Here is a 10183-nt window from a genome sequence, read left to right as displayed (position 1 = left end):
AGGACTCCGGCGACCTTCAAGATTTCCGGCGATCCTCGTAAAGCGTGCCAGCCGGATCTAGATCTGAGATTTATCTCGGGTTGACTTTTTGCCCGAAACCCTAATTATTTTGCCTCTGTTCATCGCATCGTAACTTTGCATCCGTAGCTCCGTTTTGGGCATATAGCATATCAAAATGTTCGTCTCAGAGAGCACATTATTTCATCTCATTGCATCATTTTCATTTGAGTTCATCTTGATGCCAGAAATGCTGTTAGAAGAGTGCTATTTGAGATAATTGTCAGATCTGCTGCTCCAGTTAGATATTTGTCATTTTTGCCATGTTTATTGTGTGCATGATATGCCCCTGAGCTCTACATGAGTTTTGTTATATGTTTTTCCATCTGTCCAGAGGTGCAATCCATGTATTTTGTGATGTGTGTGGTGACTAGCACAAGCTTGCAAAGTGGAGCATTCGTTAATGCTGATTTCAGGGACTTAGCACTTCCACTAAGTCCTTGGTCTGTTTATCTCATTATGCCATATGTTCATGTTGTTTCCTAGTGATCCGTGCCTCTTTTGAGGATGATCAGTAAGGATGTTTTGTTAATATTGTAGTGCTCTATCCATCCATGTCTTTGTTTGCAATTATGGAGCACCCTAGCTTGAGTCAATCGAGCTCTACTTTTGTCATTTCGTGAATCTGGGCAGATTGTCTACTTGTTAGCAATTTTGCCGAGGATGTTGTAGTTGATCCGTGCATGCTATGTTATTTTTCTTGCCATGTCTAGCTTGTATTTTGTGTATTTTTTATGAGTGTATGCTTAGTTTGTCATGACTTGCTCTGTAGTGAGTGCATCGAGCTCGTAAACATGCCTACTTGATATCTGTTTCAGCATGCTCCAGTTTTCACTAAGTCTGAGAACTGATTATGTTTTTGCCATGTTCACATGCTTGCAAATGTATTTTATAATACCTTTTGGCTCAAGGTCACTAAGGTACTTTTGTTAAGCTCTTTGAGTAGCTCCATGCCTTACTTTACTTTGCCATGTTCAGGTCCTGTAGCATATAGTTTTGATGCTCCAAAGTGGGCTACCTGATCTGAAATTCCAGACAAGTGTTAATTTCACTAAGTCTGAAATCTGTTTACCAAATGCATTTTTGCCATGCTTGTTTGAACCTGTTAATGGATGAATTGGCGGTAGCTCAGTGCTAGTCTTTTGTTAATCATCATGAGTGGATCCCTACCATGTATTTTGACGCCATGTTTGGGTGCTGTAGCATGTTCATCTTGTTGCATCTAGTCGGCTACTTGCTGTAAATCGCAGAACGTGGTCATATTTGAATCGCTTGCCATTTCCAAACCGTAACTCCGATTCCGGCGTTCTTTATATCGTTTTCAAGCGGTTTTACCTCACCTTTCCAGTGGCACACTTGGATTTCCAAGTTGAGGCCAGGTTCATGCATTCCTTGTCAAATCTTGCATATGCATCCCATATCACATCCGCATAGCATACCATCTTTGCATCATGTTGTTTGAGTTTGCACATGGTTGATTGTGCCCTTGTTGCTTGTTTATCTTGTTTGGGTAGATCCGGGAGACGAGTTCGCTAACGAGGAGCCCGTTGAGTTTGCTTTCGAGGATCCAGTCTACTCTGACAACTTTATAGGCAAGATGATCATACCCTCGAAATCACTACTATCTTTGCTTTGCTAGATGCTCGCTCTTTTGCTATGCCTATGCTGCGATACCTACCACTTGCTTATCATGCCTCCTATATTGTTGAACCAAACCTCTAACCCACCATGTCCTAGCAAACCGTTGATTGGCTATGTTATCGCTTTGCTCAGCCCCTCTTATAGCGTTGCTAGTTGCAGGTGAAGATTGGAGACCGTTCCTTGTTGGAATATTATTTACTTGTTGGGTTATCATTATATTATCTTGTTATCGTAATGCATCTATATACTTGGTAAAGGGTGGAAGGCTCGGCCTCTCGCCTAGTGTTTTGTTCCACTCTTGCCGCCCTAGTTTCCGTCATATCGGTGTTATGTTCCCGGATTTTGCGTTCCTTACGCGGTTGGGTGATAATGGGAACCCCTTGATAGTCCGCCTTGATTAAAGCTTTTCCAGCAATGCCCAACCTTGGTTTTACCATTTGCCACCTAGCCCTTTTTTCCCTTGGGTTTCCGGAGCCCGAGGGTCATCTTATTTTAAACCCCCCGGGCCAGTGCTCCTCTGAGTGTTGGTCCACCTCGTCAGCCGCCGGTGGCCACCAGGGGCAACTCTGGGTTGGCCTACCAAAAGTTTGGACAATCTGAGTGTGCCCTGAGAACAAGATATATGCAGCTCCTATCGGGATTTGTTGGCACATTCGGGCGGTGTTGCTGGATTTGTTTTAACTTGTCGAAGTGTCTTGTAGAACCGAGATACCGAGTCTGATCGGAATGTCTCGGGAGAAGGTCTATTCCTTTGTTGACCATGAGAGCTTGTCATGGGCTAAGTTGGGACTCCCCTGCAGGGAATTGAACTTTCAAAAGTCGTGCCCGCGGTTATGGGCAGATGGGAATTTGTTAGTGTCCGGTTGTAGATAACTTGAACCTTAACTTAATTAAAATGAATCAACTGTGTGAGTTGCCGTGATGGTCTCTTCTCGGCGGAGTCCAGGAAGTGAACACGGTGTTGGAGTAATGCTTGCCGCAGGTTGCCCTAGTTACTCGTTCGCGCTTTGCCTTCTTTTCTCGCTCTCTTTTGCGAACAAGTTAGCCACCATATATGCTAGTCGCTTGCTGCAGCTCCACATATTTACCTTGCCTTACCTATAAGCTTAAATAGTCTTGATCGCGAGGGTGCGAGATTGCTGAGTCCCTGTGGCTCACAGATTACTTCCAAACCAGATGCAGGGCCTGACGATTCCGTTCCAGATGACGCGCTTGAGCTCAAGTGGGAGTTCGACGAGGACTCGCCCCGATACTACGTGTCTTTCCCTGATGATCAGTAGTGGTGCCTAGTTGGGGTGATCGGGACCGTGTCGCTTGTTGGGTTTATCTTTTATTTTGGCGCCGTAGTCGGGCCATGAGTGTTTGAATGTTGTAATGCTATTTATGTACTTTGATTGACGTGGCGAGTGTAAGCCAACTATGTATCTCCCCTTTTATTATCTATATTACATGGGAAGTTGTGAAGATTGCCTAACTTGCGACATTGCTTTCAATGCGGTTATGTCTCTAAGTCGTGCCTCGACACGTGGGAGCTATAGCCGCATCGAGGGCGTTACAACTCCCCTTTCCTAGTCCCACTAGGAGGGAGAAAGAAGGAGTGGGAGAGGGGGAAAGGCAACGGGGGCACCGCCCCCCTTCCTTGTCCTATTCGGACTCAAGGGGAGGGGGCTCGTGGCCTGCCCTGGCTGGCCCCTCTCTCTCTCTCCACTAGGGCCCAACAAGGCCCATTAACCCCCGGGGGGTTCCGGTAACCCCCCCCCCCCCGGCACTCCGGTGAAATCCCGATTTCACCCAGAACTATTTTGATGTTCAAATATAGGCTTCCAATATATCAATCTTTATGTCTCGACCATTTTGAGACTCCTCGTCATGTCCGTGATCATATCCGGGACTCCGAATTACCTTCGGTACATCAAAACGCATAAACTCGTATTACCGATCATCACCGAACTTTAAGCTTCCGGACCCTACGGGTTCGAGAACTATGTAAAGATGACCGAGACTCGTCTCCGGTCAATAACCAATAGCGGGACCTGGATGCTCATATTGGTTCCTACATATTCTATGAAGATCTTTATCGGTCAAACCGCATAAGAACATACGTTGTTCCCTTTGTCATCGGTATGTTACTTGCCCGAGATTCAATCGTCGGTATCTCAATACCTAGCTCAATCTTGTTACCGGCAAGTCTCTTTACTCGTTCCGTAATGCATCATCCCGCAACTAACTCATTAGTCACAATGCTTGCAAGGCTTATAGTGATGTGCATTACCGAAAGGGCCCAGAGATACATCTCCGACAATCGGAGTGACAAATCCTAATATCGATCTATGCCAACTCAACATGCACTATTGGAGACACCTATAGAGCACTTTTATAATCACCCAGTTACGTTGCGACGTTTGGTAGCACACAAAGTGTTCCTCCAGTACTCGGGAGTTGCATAATCTCATAGTCATAGGAACACGTACAAGTCATGAAGAAAGCAATAGCAACAAACTAATCATCGTGCTAAGCTAACGGATGGGTCAAGTCAATCACATCATTCTCTAATGATGTGATCCCATTAATCAAATGACAACTCATGTCTATGGTTAGGAAACATAACCATCATTGATTCAACGAGCTGGTCAAGTAGAGGCAAACTAGTGACACTCTGTTTGTCTATGTATTCACACATGTACTAAGTTTCCGGTTAATACAATTATAGCATGAATAATAAACATATTTACCTTTCCTTACCTATAAGCTTAAAAGTCTTGATCGCGAGGGTGCGAGATTGCTGAGTCCCTGTGGCTCACAGATTACTTCCAAACCAGATGCAGGGCCTGACGATTCCGTTCCAGATGACGCGCTTGAGCTCAAGTGGTAGTTCGATGAGGACTCGCGCCAATACTACGTGTCTTTCCCTGATGATCAGTAGTGGTGCCCAGTTGGGGTGATCGGGACCGTGTCGCTTGTTGGGTTTATCTTTTATTTTGGCGCCGTAGTCGGGCCATGAGTGTTTGAATGTTGTAATGCTATTTATGTACTTTGATTGACGTGGCGAGTGTAAGCCAACTATGTATCTCCCCTTTTATTATCTATATTACATGGGATGTTGTGAAGATTGCCTAACTTGCGACATTGCATTCAATGCGGTTATGTCTCTAAGTCGTGCCTCGACACGTGGGAGCCATAGCCGTGTCGAGGGCGTTACAAGTTGGTATCAGAGCCTTCCCCGACCTTAGGAGCCCCATTGCTTGATCGTTTTTAGCAGCCGTTGTTGAGTCTAGAAAAATGTTTTGAGTCATTTAGGAATTATATATCGGAGAGTTTAGGAATTCTTTTTACTTCCCAGTCTCCTCATCGCTCTGGTAAGGCATCCTGACGTAGAGTTTTGACTCTTCTCTTCTCAAATTTCACTAAATTTTTTTTAGGATCACGCGGGTATCTTGGAATCGTCCCGATGGTTTTGTGACGAGAACATTGTTCTTGGTGCCTCCTGTCTTTAGGGGTTGTGGCAGTGTCCCGGGGAGTTGAGCTCCGAGGTGTTGTCGTCACAATTTTATCGTGGCAGTTCTGGAATACCTGAGTTTAGTACGCCGACATCGAAAATCTCTTTTATGCAGTTCGTTGGTGAGATAACCTCGACGCCACCCAGTACTGGGGCGGGAGTTCGGGAGTATCGCCATAACTTGTATAACGGATGCTTTTCGAAGGTTGAGGTAGATGGTTTCCGAAGTTTTTCTTGGTTATGTGTTGAAGGATGGATACAGCTGGATGTAGGATTTGCTAGATTTGGGTGAGATATTATGCTTCCCTTGTATCCCCAACACCTAATTGCATAACCGGAAAGGTTCGGGAGTTTCATAGGTGGGAATTCTTGTAGCTCTAGCTCTTCTTCCACGGATATTTGGTTTGAGATTGGGATTTCTTACCGAGTATTCATTCTTGATCCGTTCCTTGTTGATTTATTCCTCTACCTAAATTCTAAGTGGCTTCTCAATTTATGGATATGTGACCATTTCAAGTGGAATGCATTCATTCATTTTGTTCGGATGTGAAGACTATATGTTCCAATTTCAACCCGTTTGATTCAACTTCATTTTATCTGTCAATGTGCTAACAGTTGTCACCCTCTTCAGGATGGCTCCCGCTAAGAGCACCAATCAGAATCAGAATCAGGATCCGCCACCACCTCCACCTCCCCCGGAGGCATGGCAAGCTGTGATGGCCGCAACCAATGCAAACACACAGTTGATCATGCAAATTCTTCAAGAGCACAATCAAGCGAACCAAGGCAATCAAGGCAACAATCAGAATCACTTTGCTACACTCAACCAGTTCCTTGCTAACGGGCCAAAGACTTTCAGCAATTGTGTTGAGGCAACTGATGCTGACGATTGGCTCGTGGATCTATGCAAGCATTTCGAGTGCAGTAACGTCAAGCCTGAGGACTTCGTCAAGTTCGCTTCCTTCCAACTCATAGACCAAGCTGCAGAATGGTTCTAGCAGTACAAGGACTCCAGAGGAGGCCGTGTGATTACCTGGGATGAATTCCGTCAAGACTTCAAAGCTCATCATATTCCTCAGAGTGTGGTTGAAAGCAAGCGTGAGGAATTCCGAAACCTGAAGGAAGGCTCTTTGTTTGTCTATGACTACAACAAGTTGTTTCAGAAGCTCGCCCGCTTTGCTAAGCAGGACGTCCCCGACGGGAAGAGCATGATATACCAGTTCAGGGGTGGTCTCAGAGAAGAAATTCAGCTAGCTCTTGTTCTCTTTGAGCCCTTGAGGTACGATGAGTTCTACAACATGCCATTGAAGCAAGAAGTCGCTCAACTGAGGTGTGATGCTTCCAAGAAGCGAGTCAGAGATGCTACTCCTTCTTCCTCTACTCAAGTGGCCAAGCAGCAGAAGTATTGGCTTCCTCCTCCTCCGTTCCGTCAGCCATATCAGCAGAAGAGCAAAGGTGGCAGTGGATCTTCCCACCCACCCAACCCTGGCTTTCAGAACAAGACTTCGTCTCAAGCTCCAAGATCGAGTGCTCCGTATCACCATCCTCTTTCAGAGGTCACGTGCAACAAGTGCCAACAGAAGGGTCACTATGCCAACAAATGCTTCAATCAGAGGCGTCTCCCTCCTCCTCCTCCCGTGAGATCGGCAAGTACAGTTGTGGTCAAGCATAGCCCCAAGCACGCCAAGGTCAACTTGATGAACGCAGCTCAGGCAGAGGACTCGTCAGATGTCATCATGGGTAACCTTCCTGTTAACGATGTTCCTGCAAAAGTTCTTTTTGACACTGGTGCATCGCATTGTTTCATCTCGAAACCTTTTGCATCTAAGCATGAGTTGATTTCCCAAGTTATGCATACATCGTTAGCAGTTATCTCTCTGGGTAGATGTTTGCTCGCTAACCATGAGATCCCGGATATTTCTATCATGTTGGGTGACTTCAAGTTTCTGGCTTCTCCAATGGTTCTTGGTAACTCGGATATTGATCTTATTCTCGGGATGGATTGGCTTTCTAAACACAAGGCTCAGCTTGATTGTGTAGCCAGGCAGATTCAATTGACTCATTCGTCTGAGGATGTAATTGTCTTTGCCGCTCGGGATAATACTATCCGTCTGTTTTCTCTCAATGACAAGGGTGAACTGGATGCTATCTCGCAAATTCTAGTCGTTTGCGAGTATCAAGACGTCTTTCCAGAAGAGCTTCCAGGAATGCCTCCGCACCGGCCAGTTGAATTTGTCATCAATCTTGAGCCTAGCACGGAACCTGTGTGCAAGCGTCCTTACAAGCTCGGACCTGAAGAGTTGAAGGAGCTGAAGAAGCAACTCGATGTTCAAGAGAGAATGGGTCTCATCTGGCCTGGTTCTTCTCCGTGGGGTTGTGGTGTTCTTTTTGTGAAGAAGAAGGATGGAACGGACCGACTTTGTGTTGATTACCGTCCATTGAACAAGAAGACCATCAAGAACAAATACCCACTTCCCAACATCAACGAGCTGTTCGAACAACTCAAAGGTGCCCAAGTATTCTCCAAGCTTGATCTCCGTATGGGTTATCATCAGATCCGAATCCGTGAGCAAGATATTCCCAAGACGGCTTTCAGGACAAGCTTTGGTTCATATGAATACACTGTCATGTCTTTTGGCCTCGTCAACGCTCCTCCGACTTTCTCTCGCATGATGAACTTCATCTTCAACGCCTACACCAATGACTTCATTTTGGTCTATCTCGACGACATTCTGGTCTTTTCGAAGAACAAGGAAGATCATGCCAAGCACTTACGTTTGGTGCTCGATAAGCTCAGGGAACACAAGTTCTACGCCAAGTTCTCCAAGTGCGAATTTTGGCTCGATGATGTTCTTTATCTTGGTCATATCATCTCTGCCAAGGGCATTGCGGTGAATCCTGAGAAGGTGTCTGCAATTGTGAATTGGGAACCACCTCAGAACGTGAAGCAACTCCGTAACTTCCTCGGTCTCGCAAGCTACTGTCGAATATTCGTTGAAAACTTTTCTAAGATCGCGAAGCCTCTCTCAAATCTTCTCCAGAAGCACGTCAAGTACGTTTGGTCTCCGGAGTGTGACATTGCTTTCAACACTTTGAAAGAGAAATTGGTCACTGCTCCAGTTCTGACTCCTCCTGATGAATCCAAGCCGTACGAGGTCTTTTGTGATGCCTCTCTCCAAGGTCTTGGCACAATGTTGATGCAAGAGAAGAAAGTTGTGGCTTATACTCTCGCCAGTTGAAGCCCAACAAGAAGAACTACCCCACTCATGATCTCGAGTTGGCGGCAGTTGTGCATGCTCTTTTGACTTGGAGACATCTCTTATTGGGAAGAAAAGTGGACATTTTCACTGACCACAAGAGTCTCAAGTACATCTTCACTCAGCCTAATCTCAACCTCAGGCAGACTCGCTGGGTCGAAATGATTCAAGAGTATAATCCGAGTATCGAGTATACTCCAGGCAAGGCCAATGTGATTGCTGACGCATTGACCAGGAAGGCTTATTGCAACAGTCTGATTCTCAAGTCTTATCAACCTGAGCTTTGTGAAGCTTTCCGCAAACTTAATCTGCAAGTGGTTCCTCAAGGTTTCCTCGCCAACCTTCAAGTCTCTCCTACCTTGGAAGACCAGATTCGCCAAGCCCAGCTTCTTGATGCTATGGTGAAAAAGGTGAAGATTGGGATTGCCAAGAGTCAACCCAAGTACAAGTGCTACCGCCTTGATGACAAGGATACTCTCTTCTTCGAGGATCGTATTGTTGTGCCCAAAGGTGACCTTCATAAAGTGATCATGAATGAGGCTCACAATTCTCTCCTCTCCATTCACCCTGGGAGCACGAATATGTATCAGGACCTCAAGCAGGCTTATTGGTGGACTCGAATGAAGCGCGAGATCGCTCAGTTCGTGAATGAGTGTGATGTCTGCAGAAGAGTGAAGGCAGAACACCAAAGGCCAGCGGGTCTCCTCCAACCTCTTGCCATTCCAGAATGGAAGTTTGACCACATTGAGATGGACTTCGTGACTGGGTTTTCAAAGTCCAAACGTGGCAATGATGCTATATTCGTTGTCATCGACAAACTCACTAAAGTGGCTCATTTTTTGCCTATCAAAGAGTCAATCACTACAGCTCAATTGGCGGAACTCTATACCTCTCGGATTGTCTCTCTGCACGATATTCCACAAGTGATCTCTTCAAATCGTGGCAGCATCTTTACCTCCAAGTTTTGGGATTCTTTCCAGAAGGCCATGGGCACCAACATCCGCTTCAGCACAGCTTTCCATCCTCAAACTAGCGGTAAAGTCGAGCGTGTCAACCAGATTCTTGAAGATATGCTCAGGGCTTGTGTGATCTCCTTCGGCATGAAGTGGGAGGATTGTCTTCCTTATGTTGAATTCTCCTACAACAACAGTTTTCAAGCAAGTTCGGGCAAGGCCCCATTTGAAATTTTGTATGGCAGGAAGTGCCGTACCCCTCTCAACTGGTCTGAAACCGGTGAACGTCAACTTCTGGGAAATGACTTAATCACAGAGGCAGAGGAGATGTGCAAAGTCATTCGAGATAACCTCAAAGCAGCCCAATCACGCCAGAAGAGCTACTATGATAGTAAGCACCGTGATTTGGCTTTCGAGATCGGAGATCATGTTTACCTCCGCGTCTCTCCAAGGAACTCGTCGCTTCGGTATCAAAGGGAAGCTTGCCCCTAGATACGTGGGACCTTTCAAGATTGTCAGCAAGAGAGGCAATCTCACCTATCAACCCGAGCTTCTTTGAAACTTTGCAAATGTTCATGACGTGTTCCATGTCTCTCAGCTCCGAAAGTGCTTCAAGACTCCTGACTGCACTGTCAACTTCGAGGACATTGAGCTCCAAGATGATCTCTCTTATCGTGAGCACCCCGTTGCTATTCTTGAAGAGACTGAACGCAAGACTCGCAACAAGTCAATCAAATTCCTCAAAGTCAAGTGGTCACACCATTCCGACCGTGAAGCTA

This window comes from Triticum dicoccoides, chromosome 6A (assembly GCF_002162155.2).
Source record: "Triticum dicoccoides isolate Atlit2015 ecotype Zavitan chromosome 6A, WEW_v2.0, whole genome shotgun sequence".
NCBI classification, from domain to species: domain Eukaryota; kingdom Viridiplantae; phylum Streptophyta; class Magnoliopsida; order Poales; family Poaceae; genus Triticum; species Triticum dicoccoides.
Note: the sequence above shows the minus strand (reverse complement) of the source record.